A 15769-nucleotide genomic window follows, 5' to 3' on the forward strand; every position below is an offset into this window, starting at 1 on the left:
GCCAGCTCCTGCTTTCCGTTTCCCAAGCTTTCCACATCCTCTCTTCCATTCTGCTAACTGTTCCCAAATTACGACAACGTGCAGCATGTTCTCGTTAGTGAAAGCAAGTTGTCGCAAAAAATTCTGTTATTATAGCTACGAAATTCAACTCCACTTAGCCAAGTTCTCATAATCTATAGTGTTTTCTAACCTTTTATATACCGAGCGAGGTGGAGGACGACGGTTCAATCCCGTCTCCAGCCATCCTGATTTAGGTTTTCCGTGATTTCCCTAAATCATTTCAGGCGAATGCCGGGATGGTTCCTTGGAAGGGCTCGGCCGATTTCCATCCCCATCCTTCCCTTACCCGAGCTTGCGCTCCGTCTCTAATGACCTCGTTGTCGACGGGACGTTAAACAACACTAACCTAACCTAATCTAACCTTTTATGTCAATTATATTACCCAGTCTGATGAAAAACAGTCCACTAAAGGTAAAATATGTCTGACAAATGCTCGCTTCTCAGTACCTGTAAAGTAATCCATGGCCGAGACATTTACTTCGTATCGCAACCGACCTTCAGCGAAGGGTTGAACACAAGTACCGTAGATAACCTAATATGTCTGAGTAAACATTTCTTAATTTTTATCAGAACAGTGAAACATATGTTTGAAAACTACGTTTCTGGTTGAAAAGTTTACGTCTGTGACGAAATCATTGTGCCTCACAGCTGTTTAACAGCCACACAAACGCCAAAATAAAACCTGAAATATGCATAACACATTGCAAGATTCTTGCAAGTGCAGTATCAAGAGATGGAATGACTTCCTTTTATTTCATGCATTTTGTGCTGAATGTACTTCCAAATAATCGACAAGGAAGACAGAATCCTCTCAACCACAACTAAAGTAGCGCCTTTGGACAGTAAACTATACGTTTACCCGTGTGAAAATAGTGGTGCTCCTTCTTTTCAATGGTTTTAGAAACAAATTAAATGTTCACTAGCGCTACGCTCTAAATTATACAACGTGTACATATAAATATGATTATACCTTGTTTTCCCACCAGGCACGAATTCCTTTCTTGTACCAACCTCTTCATATCCTAGTAGCATTTGTACCCTACATCCTCAATTATTTGCTGGATGTTTCTAATCTCTGTCTTCCCTACAGTTTTTTTCCTCTGGAGTTCCCTGTAATACAATGGAGGTTATTCCCTAATGTCTTAACACATGTCCTACAAACCTGTCTCTACTTTTTGTCAGCGTTTTCCATATGTTCCTTTCTTCTCCAGTTCTTCGGAGAATCTCCTCATTCCTATCATTGCACCTAATTTTCACCATCTTTCTATAGCTCCAAATCTCAAATGCTTCGTTTTTATTCTTTTACGTTCCCACGGTCTATTATTCACTATCATACAATGCTGTGCTCCAAACATACGAGAAATTTCGTCCTCAAATTAAGACCTATGTTTGATATTAGTGGACTCCTCTTGGCCCGTGTTAGTTTGCTTTCTACGTCCTTTTTGCTCTGTCCGTCATATATTATTTCGCTTCCATGATAGCAGAATTCCTGAACTTCCTATACGTCATTGTCACCAAGTTCGCTGTTCTCGTATCTGCCACACCTCGTAATTTTCGTCTTTCTTTGGTTTACTCTCAATCCATAATGCGTGCTCATTAGGCTGTTTATTCCATTCATTAGGTCCCATAATTCTTCCTCAGTGTTACTGAGGTTTTCAATGTCATAAGCAAATCTTATCATTGATAAGATCATCCTGAATTTTAATTCCACAATTCAACTTTTCTTTTATTTCCGTCATTGCTTGTTTGGTGTATCGATTGAACAGTAGGGGGCGAAAGACTGCATCCCTGCCTTCATCATCATCAGCCAATTCAATCATTAGATGATGTGGCCTCTTCGAGTCGTGGATTCAGGTAGGCTTTCAGAAGTCTTCTCCAAGTGGGACGGTCTTGGGCAGTTCTCTGCCAGGTGTTACCAGCGATCTTCTTGATGTCTTTGTCCCTTCTGAGCCGGCCGAAGTGGCCGTGCGGTTAACGGCGCTGCAGTCTGGAACCGCAAGACCGCTACGGTCGCAGGTTCGAATCCTGCCTCGGGCATGGATGTTTGTGATGTCCTTAGGTTAGTTAGGTTTAACTAGTTCTAAGTTCTAGGGGACTAATGACCTCAGCAGTTGAGTCCCATAGTGCTCAGAGCCATTTTAACCATTTTGTCCCTTCTGTCTGGTGGTCTTCCTCTAGGCCTCCGGTGCTCTCTCGGACTCCACTCCAGTGCTAGCTTCGTCCATCTGTTGTCTTTTCTTCTTGCAACGTGGCCAGCCCACTGCCATTTCAAGGAACGTACTCTCTCTAAGATGTCATTAACCTTCGTCACAGACCGGATGTCATCTGCCCTTTTCCTGTCCTTTCTTGTATAGCCCAGCATTGATCTCTCCATGGCTCTCTGTGCTGTCCTAAGTTTCCCTTTTGTGAATGAGTTCAGTGTCCATGTCTCGCAGCCATACGTCATCACAGGAAGAATGCATTGATCAAATAGTGCTTTCTTCAGATTTACTGGCATTTTTGATCTGAATACTTTTGAATTCTTCCCAAATGCTTGCCAGCCAAGCTTGATGCGTCGATAGATTTCTGGCCTTATGTCTCCCTTCATATTTATAATCTGGCCAAGGTAGACATATTCACTGACCTCTTCTAGTAAACTGTCCTTGACTTTCACATCTCCAGCTGGGACCCATTTGTTGGCTATTACTTTTGTTTTGGAAAGGTTCATGTTCAAGCCAACCAGCTGACATTCCGATGCCTTACGACCTTTTTAATCTGAACATTTTGTTCTTGATCTCCCGTTCTTATTGTACGCTCATGGTTCTTCTACACATTGTATATTACCCGTCTTTCCTTACAGCTTACCCCTATTTTTCTCAGAATTTCGAACTTCTTGCGCCATTTTCAAGTCGACAAATCCTATGAACGTGTCTTGGTTTTTCTAGCCTTCGTTCCATTATCAGTCGCAACATCATAACGGCTCCTCCGGTGCCTTTACCTTTTCTAAAGCCAAACTGATCGTCCTCTAACAGATCCTCAGTTTTCTTTTACATTCTCCTGCATATTATTCTTGTGAAAAACTTGGATGCAAAATGGATTGAGACAAGGAGATCCATTGGCGCCAATATTATTCAATTTGGCCCTGGAAAAAGTAAGCCGTGACACTTGTCGAACCAGAGAGATGGAGATGGTGGGAGCAGACACAATCTTGGCATTTGCTGATGATGTTGTGATCCTTGGTGACACTCTAGAGCAAGTACGCAGTGATACTTCCCGATTCCTCCACAATGCAGAGAAAATTGGGCTGGTGGTGAACGATGAAAAAACTAAATATCTTGTTGTATCACGCCGCCGAGATCTCCCTCCTTCCATTGATGTCGACAGGCATACCTTCGAACGAGTTGAAGAGTTCAAGTACCTGGGCTCCATACTAACAAATAAAAGTGAAGTAACGAAAGAAGTACAACAACGTATAACAAATGCTAATCGCATGTTCTTTAGCCTGAACAATCTTTTCAGATCTCGGCTGATATCGCAAAAAAACAAGATCCACCTATACACGACACTGGTGAGACCAGTACTTTTATACGGCTGTGAAACTTGGGCAACATCAGCAACAACAGAAGAAGCAATATGTGCATTTGAAAGGAAGGTACTTCGGAAGATATATGGACCCATCTACAATGCCATGGAAGGTAAATGGGAACGAAGAAAAAAAGAAGATTTATACCAGCGGTATGGAAAGCCACACATTGGACGAATATTGGCGCAGAAGAGACTCCAATGGTTTGGCCACATCCTACGGGCAGACGGATCCCTTCCAAACAGAGTCCTCCACTCTCAACCCACAGGAAAACGCCCTAGAGGACGCCCAAGAACTCGATGGAAGGATAGGATAACAACGATCCTGAAAGAAGTGGAACCAGCAGCCGTGGAGGAGGACGCCAACGACCGGATGAGATGGACTGCCATCTGCAACAGCTCCCTCCTCTCGTGTAATTGACAGACACTGCGTGTTTTTTTTGTTTCTGTAATGTATCCCTCTTGCCTTTCAAACCTTTGATTGAATGCCCTGTTTATTTTTCGTTTTTCTTTAAGCTGTAATGTATATATGTAACTTTTTACTACTGTATAGTGTACTTTTGTAAGTCTTTTTTTCTTTAATTTTCCGTTTGTTCTTCTTGCTGTAGGCCTTAAAGGCCCGATAAGGCAATAAATGATGATGATGATGATGATGATGAAAAACTTGGATGCAAGAAATATTAACCTGTTTGTGCGATAGTTCGCACACTTAACTGCCCTTTCTGTCATAGGGATCGTGCGAATAATTTTTTTTTTTCCGAAAGTCCGATGATATCTCTGCACACTTATAGATTCTATACACTTCCTCGATTACCACTTCCCCGAATGATTTGAGAAATTCCGAAGGGATGTTACCTCTTCCTTGTGCCTTATTCGGTCGTAAGTCTTCCAGAGTTCTGCTAAACACCGGGTCTGATATTAGGTCCCTTATGTCTTCTATATCGACTCCTACTTTTTCCTCAACGACGTCATTAGACACGTGCTCCCCCTCACAGAGGCCTTTAGTGTACTCGTTTCACCTACCTGCTCTCTCCTCTGCGTTTAATAGTGGAATTCCCATTGCACTCTTAAATGTTGCTGTCCTTGCTTTTAATTTCCCCGAAGGTTGTTTTGACTTTTCTATACGCGGAATCAGCCCTTCCGACGAGCATTTCTTTTGCGATTTCCTCGCTTTTTTCCTGCAGCCATTTCGACGTGGCTTCCCTGTACTTCCTGTGTATCTCATTCCTAAGTGATTTGTGTTGATGTACTCCTGTCTTTTCCTGAACATGTCTCCACTTCCTTCTTTCGTCGATCAGTCGAAGTGGTTGGTCTGTTACCAAGACTTCTCCGCCGTTACCATTCTTGTACCTATGTTTGATTGCCGGCCGGAGTGGCAGAGCGGTTCTAGGCGTTACAGTCTGGTACCACGCGACCGCTACGGTCGCAGGTTCGAATCCTGCCTCGGGCATGGATGTGTGTGATGTCCTTAGGTTAGTTAGGTTTAAGTAGTTCTACGCTCTAGGGGACTGATGACCTTAGAAGTTAAGTCCGATAGCGCTCAGAGCGATTTGAACCATTTTATGTTTGATTGCCCAACTTCTGTAATGCCCTTTTTACTAATGTCCATTGCTCTACAATTGAACTACCTACTGTGATATTCATTATCGCAGCATCTTCAGCGTTAGAAAACTCCAAACGCTTCTCATCTTTCCCCAGCACTTCAGTACCTCACCTCTTTCCATACTGATTGGTCGCGACGATTCTCTTAAACTTTAGTCTACTTTTCATCATTACTAAATTATAATTCGATGTCATATCCGCTCCTAGTATTTGCGATTACCATCTGAATTTTATTACAGAACTCAATTAGTATTTCTCTTCTCTCATTTCTACTACGAAGCCCATATTGATCCGTAACTCTTCCTACCTTGCTTCCCCTACTACAACGATCCAATCCCCCATGACTATCAGATTTTCTTCTCATTTTGTATACTGAATTACCCTTTCAGAACGTGCCGGCGAGTACTTGTCGTTGTTTGACCTAAGAACCAGCGTCCTTGCTGATAGTAATAACAACAATGTTGTTGAGTAGTTTACGAGGTGGCAAATGTGTCTCCCTTGTTGGTATAGAGTTGGGGGTACAGTTATTGATATCAGTTGAAACTAATCGCAAAAGTGTAAAATAACGTATACTTGCTACCTAAGAAAGACAGTGTAAGCACACACGTGACCATCCGAGTAAGCGACATAGCGATGCGGCAGGCACGGCATCGCACAGCCAGGCCAGAGTGTGTAGAAGCCCCGACTCGCACAAGGGACCGGTTTCGCTTCCAGGAAACTTGGAACCCGAGCGCTGGACGAAGGCACCCCTAGCCACCTGCTCCCGTCTGGCGCAGCTGCTGCCTTGTTGGTGCGCACTACTGGCACCCAAACTACCGAAACTTCTGCTATGAACCTCATAACACACCATCTGCTGGTGTGAGTGGTAAACTAGCTCTCCCATCGCCGCTGCTGGAAAACGCTACGTCCATTTATCCTTGCGGTTACAGTGTCGTTGATGACTGTAAAAACCGAATATTTAGTTTTTAGTCATCGATGACATTAAAACCGCAACTCAGTATCATCAACATCATCGTTACCGCCTGTTTGACATACACTAATGGGAAAAGTCTCCGCCAGACTTCTCCGCGTCCTCTAAGAATGCACACTGTTCCAATAGGTCGTCGTCTCGACATTTACTTAGCCCTTGGAATTCAGCAAACAACTTCCTGTTCTCCAACTACCGTTCAATCGCCTGACTATATGCCCCGCAGATCTTTATTTGACTTCCATTACGATGATTGCGTACTCCACTCCACTCTGTCCCTCGATACATTTGTTCGTTTCCCTGCCCCTCCTAGTTATTACTATAATCCATTTATCCGTTGCTCACTGAGCAATCCTCACTTTTCATATGCTTTTTGAACTAAAAGTCTATGCCTCATTACCATTAGTCGGAACTGGCCGTTTGAACGAATTGTAAACTTTTCGATTCTGGCACATAGGAACCTTCATTTTCAGAACCGTTTAGTTTCGGTTTATGGGAAATGATACCCATTTTCAGATGCGTTTTTCGAGTGTTATGCCACTTACTCATGATGTATTCGATGTGTGAGGTGCTGCATAGTTCTGTTGCCTTTGTTGTTGTTGTTGTTGTTGTTGTGGTCTTCAGTCCTGAGACTGGTTTGATGCAGCTCTCCATGCTACTCTATCCTGTGCAAGCTTCTTCATCTCCCAGTACCTACTGCAACCTACATCCTTCTCAATCTGCTTCGTGTATTCACCTCTTGGTCTCCCTCTACGATTTTTACCCTCCACGCTGCCCTCCAATGCCTGTTGCCTTTACCGTAATATATAAACACGCGAAATTTTGCAATTAATGCTCGATCTTTATATAGACTTAATGATTAATATCGATAAAAACTGTTACTTGCGGCTTTCTTGTTCTCCGCTTACACAGAAACTCATACGTATTTAACATCTCACACAATATACTGCGCACAATAAGCGTTGAAGACAGCAAACATACAAAAACAAAATAGTACGTTAGCTTAAAACTTCCTCGGTGGAATCCATATCGCTCAGTTTTGCTCACTTCACAAGGAAAACAAATAAATTTCACTTTTGTTATTAACTGCAGCTCACAAAATCATAATCTTATAACTGTCAATCCAGATTACCGTAAATATGACGTAAATATGTTTGCAACTTCATGAGCGTTCTCTTATAACAATGTCTTCTAATTCAGCTCTGCATCCGCCATTTCCTAAAATTCATTGCCTAGCTACGGGCAGTCAGTCGATAAGGATTAAATACTGACCGACAATTAATGCACTACAATTAAGTTTAAATCGGTGCTGACTTTATAATAAATTAAATTGTACAACTTCCGTAATATTCCCTCGCTGATTGTCTCTCTTGTTTGCCGTGGCCCCCTTCTTACTTTGTTGAATTTTAAGTACTCTCGTCGTACATTATAGAAGGAGTATACATGAAAAATAAATATGTATACAGTAGATTTCATAGAAATAAATTACAGTTATTATTTTAAATTTATTCTATTCCAAATAGTGAATCCAAACATTCAGAATTCCGTCCGGTGTACGCCGCCATACTTTCTATAATTTTTGGTGCTGCTTCTACGTGTCTGAGAACGGTGGAAGAAAACTTTAAGTTGCTTAGTTCGTATTATCAGATTGTCTTCTTAGTTTTGAACGTAGGTTTAAAATGATACAACAGGTAAATAACTGGTGTCCTTTATACCAATGCGTTTTGAGACTCGTCACTCATTTTTGCAAAAATATTACAAAAACGTGAGGGGGCTCTCTCTGCATTCGCTGAATTCCACAGCTACCAGTATAACATCAATAAACAGCTGCCTCTAACTCCTCTCATTTATTTCAAGACAACTGAAAATGAGACGGCAGCAGAGACAAAATCTGCTCAATAGAGAGCCTAATCGACGATAAAAGATTCTTGACGAGAAAAAAAGGACGAAAACTTTACACAAACTAAACGCAGAGAATTACTCCGCAACCAGGGGAGGTGTGATACTGTGAAGTGACAAAATTCATGGTATAGCGATATGAACATAGACAGATGACGGTGGAATCGCGTACCCAAGATATAACAGGGAAGTGCATTGGCGAAGCTGTCATTTGTATTCAGATGATTCATTTGAAAAGGTTTCAGACGTTATTATGGCCCCACGAAGGGAGTTAAAGACTTTGAACGCGGAATGGTAGTTGCAGCTAGATGCATGGGGCATTCCATTTCGGAAATTCCAAGATCCACAATGTCAAGAGCGTGCCTAGAATACTATATTTCAGGCATTACCTCCCACCGCGGAAAACGCAGTGGCCGACGGCCTTCACTTATCGACCGAGGGCAGCGACGTTTGCGTAGAGTTGTCAGTGCTAACAGATAAGCAACAGTGCGTGAAATAACCGTAAAAATCAGTGTGGGACGTACGACGAATGTATGACTTAGGACAGTGCGGCGAAATTTGGCGTTATGGGCTGTGGCAGCAGACGAACAATGCGAGTGCCTTCGCTGACAGGACGACATCTCCTCGACTCGTGACCATATCGGTTGGGCCATAGACGACTGAAAAACCGTGACCTGATCGGACGAGTCCCGATTTCAGTTATTACTCGCAGACCCCACGAAGCCATGGACCCAAATTGTCAATAAGGCTTGCTCGCAACTGGTTTGAAGAACGTTCTGGACAGTTCGAGCGAATGATCTGGCCACCCAGATGAACTGACGTGAATCTCATCGAACTTTTATGGAACATAATCGAGAGGTCAGTTCTCGCACAACATCCTGCAACGGTAACACTTCCGCAATTATGGTGGCTGTAGAGTCAGAGTGGCTCAGTATTTTTGCAGGTGACTTCCAACGATTTGCTGAGTCCAGAGCACGTCGAGTTGCTGCTCTGTGCCGGGCAAAAGGAGGTTCGACACGATATTAGAAGATGTCCCATGACTTTTGTCACTTCAGTGCATATTACACGTGTTACTTGGCCTGTAGGCCGTCGCCATCTTCCCGTGTTACGCAAACGCCGACCTTCGGTTGCCTTCCGATAGCGTGAACCCCGTAGATCATCGATGTCCCGCGAATAGTAAGCGTCATACTCGATTTTCGAAGGCTTTCACTTTCAGCACATAACGCCCACCACGTCGTCCTCTGTGACCGACCCTGACTACGCGTATGCTGTGTTGACCGTTCCAGAACATCGACAATAGTGGGGCTGAGTGACCCTGCTGCGTCCTGTTTCAAAACCCTGTCCCAACAGGATAACTTCATATTGTCAGGGTAGGCACTAGATTGTTTTACCATTCTAAACGACCGGTCCTACTAAAGCCCTTGCCCGTCATACAACGAGTTCTGAAGGAACTCTTCAGACCTGTTAGGATGCCATTATCTGGCTCGTCCTAATCGCCGACAACCCCCCCCCCCCTCCCCCCCATCTAGGAAGGTATCACTGCGCTCTTGGCGTCCTTACTCAGATCAGGGTCCCTCGCTTGCGGCCACCGCCATCTTGGCGACCACCAACAATTATAGTTTCAAAAATGGTTAAACGGTCCCTAAGCACTATGGGACTTGACATCTGGGGTCATCAGTCCCCTAGATTTAGAACTACTTAAACCTAACTAACCTGAGGACATAACACACATCCATGCCCGAGGCAGGATTCGAACCTGTGACCGTAGCACCAGCGCGGTTCCGGACTAAAGCGCCTAGAACCGCTCGGCCACAGCGGCCGGCTAATTACAGTTTGAAAGGCGTTGCGCTAAAATTAACTTGACCCAAAATTACTCCTGTGCTGAGGGAAAGGTGATTTATAATTTCCCCCTCCCTCGTCACAGGCATGGACGTCTGCAGAAATTCTAAGGCGGCCATTTTTTATATAATTGTTTCGGCGGTTTTGAAAAGATATCATGCGTCGAGAACAAGAACTGTCAGGCAGTCCAGAAAACGCACTTCATCTCAAACGAGTAATAGGTCTCGACTTTATGTTGTTGAAGTAGTTTACTTCGATACTTAAATGATAAACTAAAACATCCATATTTCTTTACGTACTATACTACACGAATATGTAATAAAAAGGGGGGTTCCTATTTTTAAAAAACGCAGTTGATATGCGATTGACCTATGGCAGCGCCATCTAGCGCACCAACAATATCGCCATCTGGTTTCCCCCTTCAAGCTAGACAAGTTTCGTTCTTTGTAGTTTATTCGTTTGACGCTTATTTCGTGAGATATTTGGCCCGGTCACGATCAATGGACCACCCTGTATATACAGTACATCTTTTTATATTATTAGAATGCCAACTTTTTGATTCATTGTTTTGAAATGAAATTTTTCGTATAATTAAATCCAGGGTACCATTCAAGTTATTCACAGAGAAAAAAAACCATCGACATGCTTTGAATGACTCTAGAACTGTCACAGCAGACTCGAGCGATCAGTAAAAACATCTGACAATTACTTTACTTTCAGCTAGACCTGTCATACGCGAACAGTTAGTTTCACTGTCACACTCATTTTCGACCTCAATAGAGAAAATATTTTTGCCAACTGCAGTGGACACTTCCCCTCCCTGGCCTCTACTCTGTCTTTTCGATATACGTTCCATGACTCATTAAATATATCAGAGCTTCCCACTTCGATTTTCAGCCAGCTCTCGTTCCCGAGAACAATTTGAGGGGGAAGAATTTCCTGGAAGGCAGTAAGTTCGGGAACTTCGTTACGAAAATTTCGACAATTTACTGATTAAATTATGATAGTCGAAGTGTCCTTACTCTGAACGCGGTCTGACTTTCCTTGCCGCTTATCGACTGGTGAGTATTCATCAGAGTACCTCAAACTACTACCGGCCGCCGTGGCCGAGCAGTTCTAGGTGCTTCAGTTCGGAACCGCGCTGCTGCTACGGTCGCAGGTTCGAATCCTGTCTCGGGCATGGATGTGTGTGATGCCCTTAGTTTGTTTAAGTAGTTCTAAGTCAAGGGGACTGATGACTTCAGATGTTAAGTCCCATAGTGCTTAGCCGTTAAAAAAAACCTCAAACTACGGCCTAGCCTAAAAACACCTCATGTGGACTCCACAGGTACTCTTTTACAAGAGTAGCTGCTTCCTGATCTATCAAGGGGAGTCCTACAAATTCTCGCCGGCCAGATTGGTTGAGCGGTCCTAGACGCTTCAGTCTGGAACCGCGCGACCGCTACGGTCGCAGGTTCGAATCCTGCCTCGGGCATGGGTGTGTGTGATGTCCTTAGGTTAGTTAGGTTTAAGTAGTTCTAAGTTCTAGGGGACTGATGACCTCCGCTGTTAAGTCCCATAGTGCTCAGAGCCATTTGAACCATTTTGAACCTACAAATCCTGAAGCGATAACGCGGGTCTAGAAATCTGCAGCCTAGACTGACAAAGAGTCTACGAATCCTTTGGTCGAGACATTCCACTCTGCTCCAAACCAAAGGGCTCCAATCAACTCTGGAAACAAAGCTACAAATCGCGAGCTCTGCTTGCACCCCATTCGTGAGGCTTGCGCCCTTCACCTACTTCGCAGGCCGCCTGCATGAAACGGAGGATAGTCGTAGAACCCATGCCACAGGCGTCGTTGGAGCCGACGTGAGCTACAACTTGCAGACGACTGCACCGTGCACGCGCCGTAGCCGCAGGCAGCGCAACCTCCACATACCGAATTAGGCCACCCCCGCAGACATACCAAGTTCACGTTGGCGTTCTTTCCAGCCCTGAAGGCTATCTGCCTAAGGAGCTCCATAACGCGCCCAAGCTCCCGATAACTGGTAATCCCTTCCCCCCATGTGCTTCCTCGGACCCTACTGAAGGAGCGGCCACCTGTCCACTCACAGAGTGAATGGGCGAGACCAGAGGGTCACTCTCCACATTAGCCCTCTGCCTCGAGCGATGCGAACCCGTTACCCACCACTTACACTGCTATGAGGGCGGATCCACAGCGTCACGTATTCTAGTAGGTGTCCCCGTAGCAGAGCTCGTGGGCGAAACAAACGACGCCTGAGGTGTCCCATACAACACGCCAGATTCTCCGCCACCGCTACACCCTAAAGCCGTCGGCACACGGAGCGTGCTGTCGAACATCAACATTGAGCGTGCTGAGTTTGACGTGCTGCTGAATGCTCAGAAATGATGCGACTTGTGCATACGGTACGTGGGCCCCAATATGGTATACGCAACCACAACGCACCTCATCGGCAGTTGCGGGATGTAACTGGTGACGTCGGTTTGCAGTAGGGTTTTGGAGCATATACTGTATTCAGACATTATGAATCACCTCGAAGGGAACGATCTATTGATACGTAATCAGCATGGTTTCAGAAAACATCGTTCTTCTGCAACTCTTTATTCGCACGAAGTAATGGCCGCTATCGACAGGGAATCTCAGGTTGATTCCGTATTTCTGGATTTCCGGAAAGCTTTTGACACCGTTCCTCACAAGCGACTTCTAATCAAGCTGCGGGCCTACGGGGTATCGTCTCAGCTGTGCGACTGGATTCGTGATTTCCTGTCAGGAAGGTCGCAGTTCGTAGTAATAGACGGCAAATCATCGAGTAAAACTGAAATGATATCAGGTGTTCCCCAGGGAAGCGTCCTGGGACCTCTACTGTTCCTGATCTATATAAATGACCTGGGTGACAATCTGAGCAGTTCTCTTAGGTTGTTCGCAGATGATGCTGTAATTTACCGTCTAGTAAGGTCATCCGAAGACCAGTATCAGTTGCAAAGCGATTTAGAAAAGATTGCTGTATGGTGTGGCAGGTGGCAGTTGACGCTAAATAACGAAAAGTGTGAGGTGATCCACATGAGCTCCAAAAGAAATCCGTTGGAATTCGATTACTCGATAAATAGTACAATTCTCAAGGCTGTCAATTCAACTAAGTACCTGGGTGTCAAAATCACGAACAACTTCAGTTGGAAAGACCACATAGATAATATTGTGGGGAAGGCGAGCCAAAGGTTGCGTTTTATTGGCAGGACACTTAGAAGATGCAACAAGTCCACTAAAGTGACAGCTTGCACTACACTCGTTCGTCCTCTGTTAGAATATTGCTGCGCTGGGTGGGATCCTTACCAGGTGGGATTGGCGGAGGACATCGAAAGGGTGCAAAAAAGGGCAGCTCGTTTTGTATTATCACGTAATAGGGGAGAGAGTGTGGCAGATATGACACGGGAGTTGGGATGGAAGTCATTAAAGCAAAGACGTTTTTCGTCACGGCGAGATCTATTTACGAAATTTCAGTCACCAACTTTCTCTTCCGAATGCGAAAATATTTTGTTGAGCCCAACCTACATAGGTAGGAATGATCATCAAAATAAAATAAGAGAAATCAGAGCTCGAACAGAAAGGTTTAGGTGTTCGTTTTTCCCGCGCGCTGTTCGGGAGTGGAATGGTAGAGAGATAGTATGATTGTGGTTCGATGAACCCTCTGCCAAGCACTTAAATGTGAATTGCAGAGTAGTCATGTAGATGTAGATGTAGTTCGTAAATCACACTGTTTACTAAACGGGCGCGCGTAAAATTCCCACGTTAGCTCTATTAAAACGCTCATTTCTCCCATTGCCCATATGCTAGTCACGTTGTTTTAAATATAATATACACAAATAAAAACTCAAATAAAAACTTCAATACCCATGTACATGTTTTAATACGAAAAGGAAAGTACCATGTCCAATCAATAAGGACACAGGCTTATAAAAGTTCCATTACAAACAGTGCGATACAAATTTGCAATACTTCTCCACATAAGATAAACATTATTTCACCATTCCCACGATTTAGTAAAACCCCAAGGTCAGTCTTACTTGATCAGTGTTCCTACCCAGTAGCACAATCTTTGCAACATGTGAATTACGAAACGTAAAAGAAAAAGGAGCAAAATACCTTTATACAAGTAGCGCAAGCTATCCTATAGATTAAGCCAATCGAACAAACTCACTCCTCAAAAAAAGGTGAACATATATGTTAGGAAAAAAAATTCAGTCTTGGTGAGACACGAACTTCGCCCTGTCATGCATCAATCAGTTAAGTCCTCACTACGCTTTTTTTCCATTTTGATCGTTGTGTTTGGTCGTTGCGGACGTCACATGACTTCCGTTCAAGTTCGTTTGTTGATCCATCCACTCAGTTTTTTATTTCAGAGGCCAACCAGCTGTCTGACCGAACACGCTGAGCTACCGTGCCGGCTAATGCTTTAATCGTAGCTACGTTACTAATTAAAATTTAATTATAACAAATTGTACCACGAACAATGCGTTTTTGATGGATCCTCAGTGTCTCGTTGCCTTCAAATAGCATACTCTCATAATACGCAAGTTACAATAATTCTTTTACCACCAATGTGATATTTTCCATTATTTTATTGCAATGAGTCACACAGTTAACAATGAGTTTTCGAGTGATTCTCAATTTGCTGGTGCTCAGAAACGGCATATATACGTATAGGTTTGAACTGAATGCCAATATGGTGCCTCACAGCTCTCTATTGAAGGGAGATGGCGTGCGTGTGACGTTGGTGGCGTTGTGCCACCTGATTGGTCAACGCTCAGACGCCCGCTCAGAATATCTTACATCTAGATATTGCTCTGCACGTTCGGAAAGACTCCCGAACGTGCTATTCCACGTTCTAACGTCAGAAACTCGGCATGCTCAACGCTCAACGTTCGGATGCACGGTCCGCGTGCCGACGGCTTAAGGCAGCAGGCTGAAGGAGATTGACCGTAGCCAAAAGCGCGTTCAGTTGTTGGCAAACCGCGGCCATCTCCTTCTGCGTCCGCCCACAGCATGCAATCGTACTCATCCTAGCAAGACTAATTGAAGAAGTAAACTGTAAAAGCAGACAGAATGCTAGATAAGCAACTTACCACTCTCCTGATGTGTCACCAATTGACGCTGACGCCTCACTGAGCTATGTAGCTGGCTGTTTAGAAGAAATTAAAACTGCGCTACAGACTGCCCGAATTTACACTTACAAAATGCGAGCTTACACCTCGTACACGCAAACACGCACGAAATTTGAGAAATATACTACGAGGGAAAGACAGGAGAAGATAAAAATTTAACTTGCTGCTCTGTAGATCGGTATCAGCCGCGAGCTGGGGCCTCACTGACTGGCTTAAGAAACGAACGGACGCTTGTCTTCAAAACGAAACAAATGAGCAACTACTGCGCTATGTTGTGAATGAATTTGCACGCACAAAAACGCGAGATTAAACCTCTTAAAGCCGGCCGGTGTGGCCGAGCGGTTCTAGGTGCTTCAGTCTGGAACGGCGCGACCGCTACGGTCGCAGGTTCGAATCCTGCCTCGGGCATGGATGTGTGTGATGTCCTTAGGTTAGTTAGGTTTAAGTAGTTCCAAGTTCTAGGGGACTGATTACCTCAGATGTTAAGTCCCATAGTTCTTAGAACCATTTGAACCATTTTTTTGAAATCTCTTAAACAGAAAAACGTGCACCCTGGTAATGGTTTGTATATGAGAAATATTTCACCGAATTATAGACGGAAAATTAACTGTAGCCATACGGCCCCCCGCCCAGTTCCTCCCTTCTTCCCCCCCCCCTTTCCCGTCCATCCCCCGCCCCTCC

The 15769-nt window shown here is 44.3% G+C and overlaps 1 protein-coding gene across 1 annotated transcript in view; it reads left to right on the forward strand.

Annotated features, from left to right (window-relative positions):
• The window catches only part of LOC126249607 (cadherin-87A), a 782263-nt gene that overhangs the window by 323837 nt on the left and 442657 nt on the right, over nt 1-15769 (forward strand). The gene's annotated exons all lie outside the window — the stretch shown is intronic.

Source organism: Schistocerca nitens, chromosome 1 (assembly GCF_023898315.1).
Source record: "Schistocerca nitens isolate TAMUIC-IGC-003100 chromosome 1, iqSchNite1.1, whole genome shotgun sequence".
Taxonomy (NCBI): Eukaryota; Metazoa; Arthropoda; class Insecta; order Orthoptera; family Acrididae; genus Schistocerca; species Schistocerca nitens.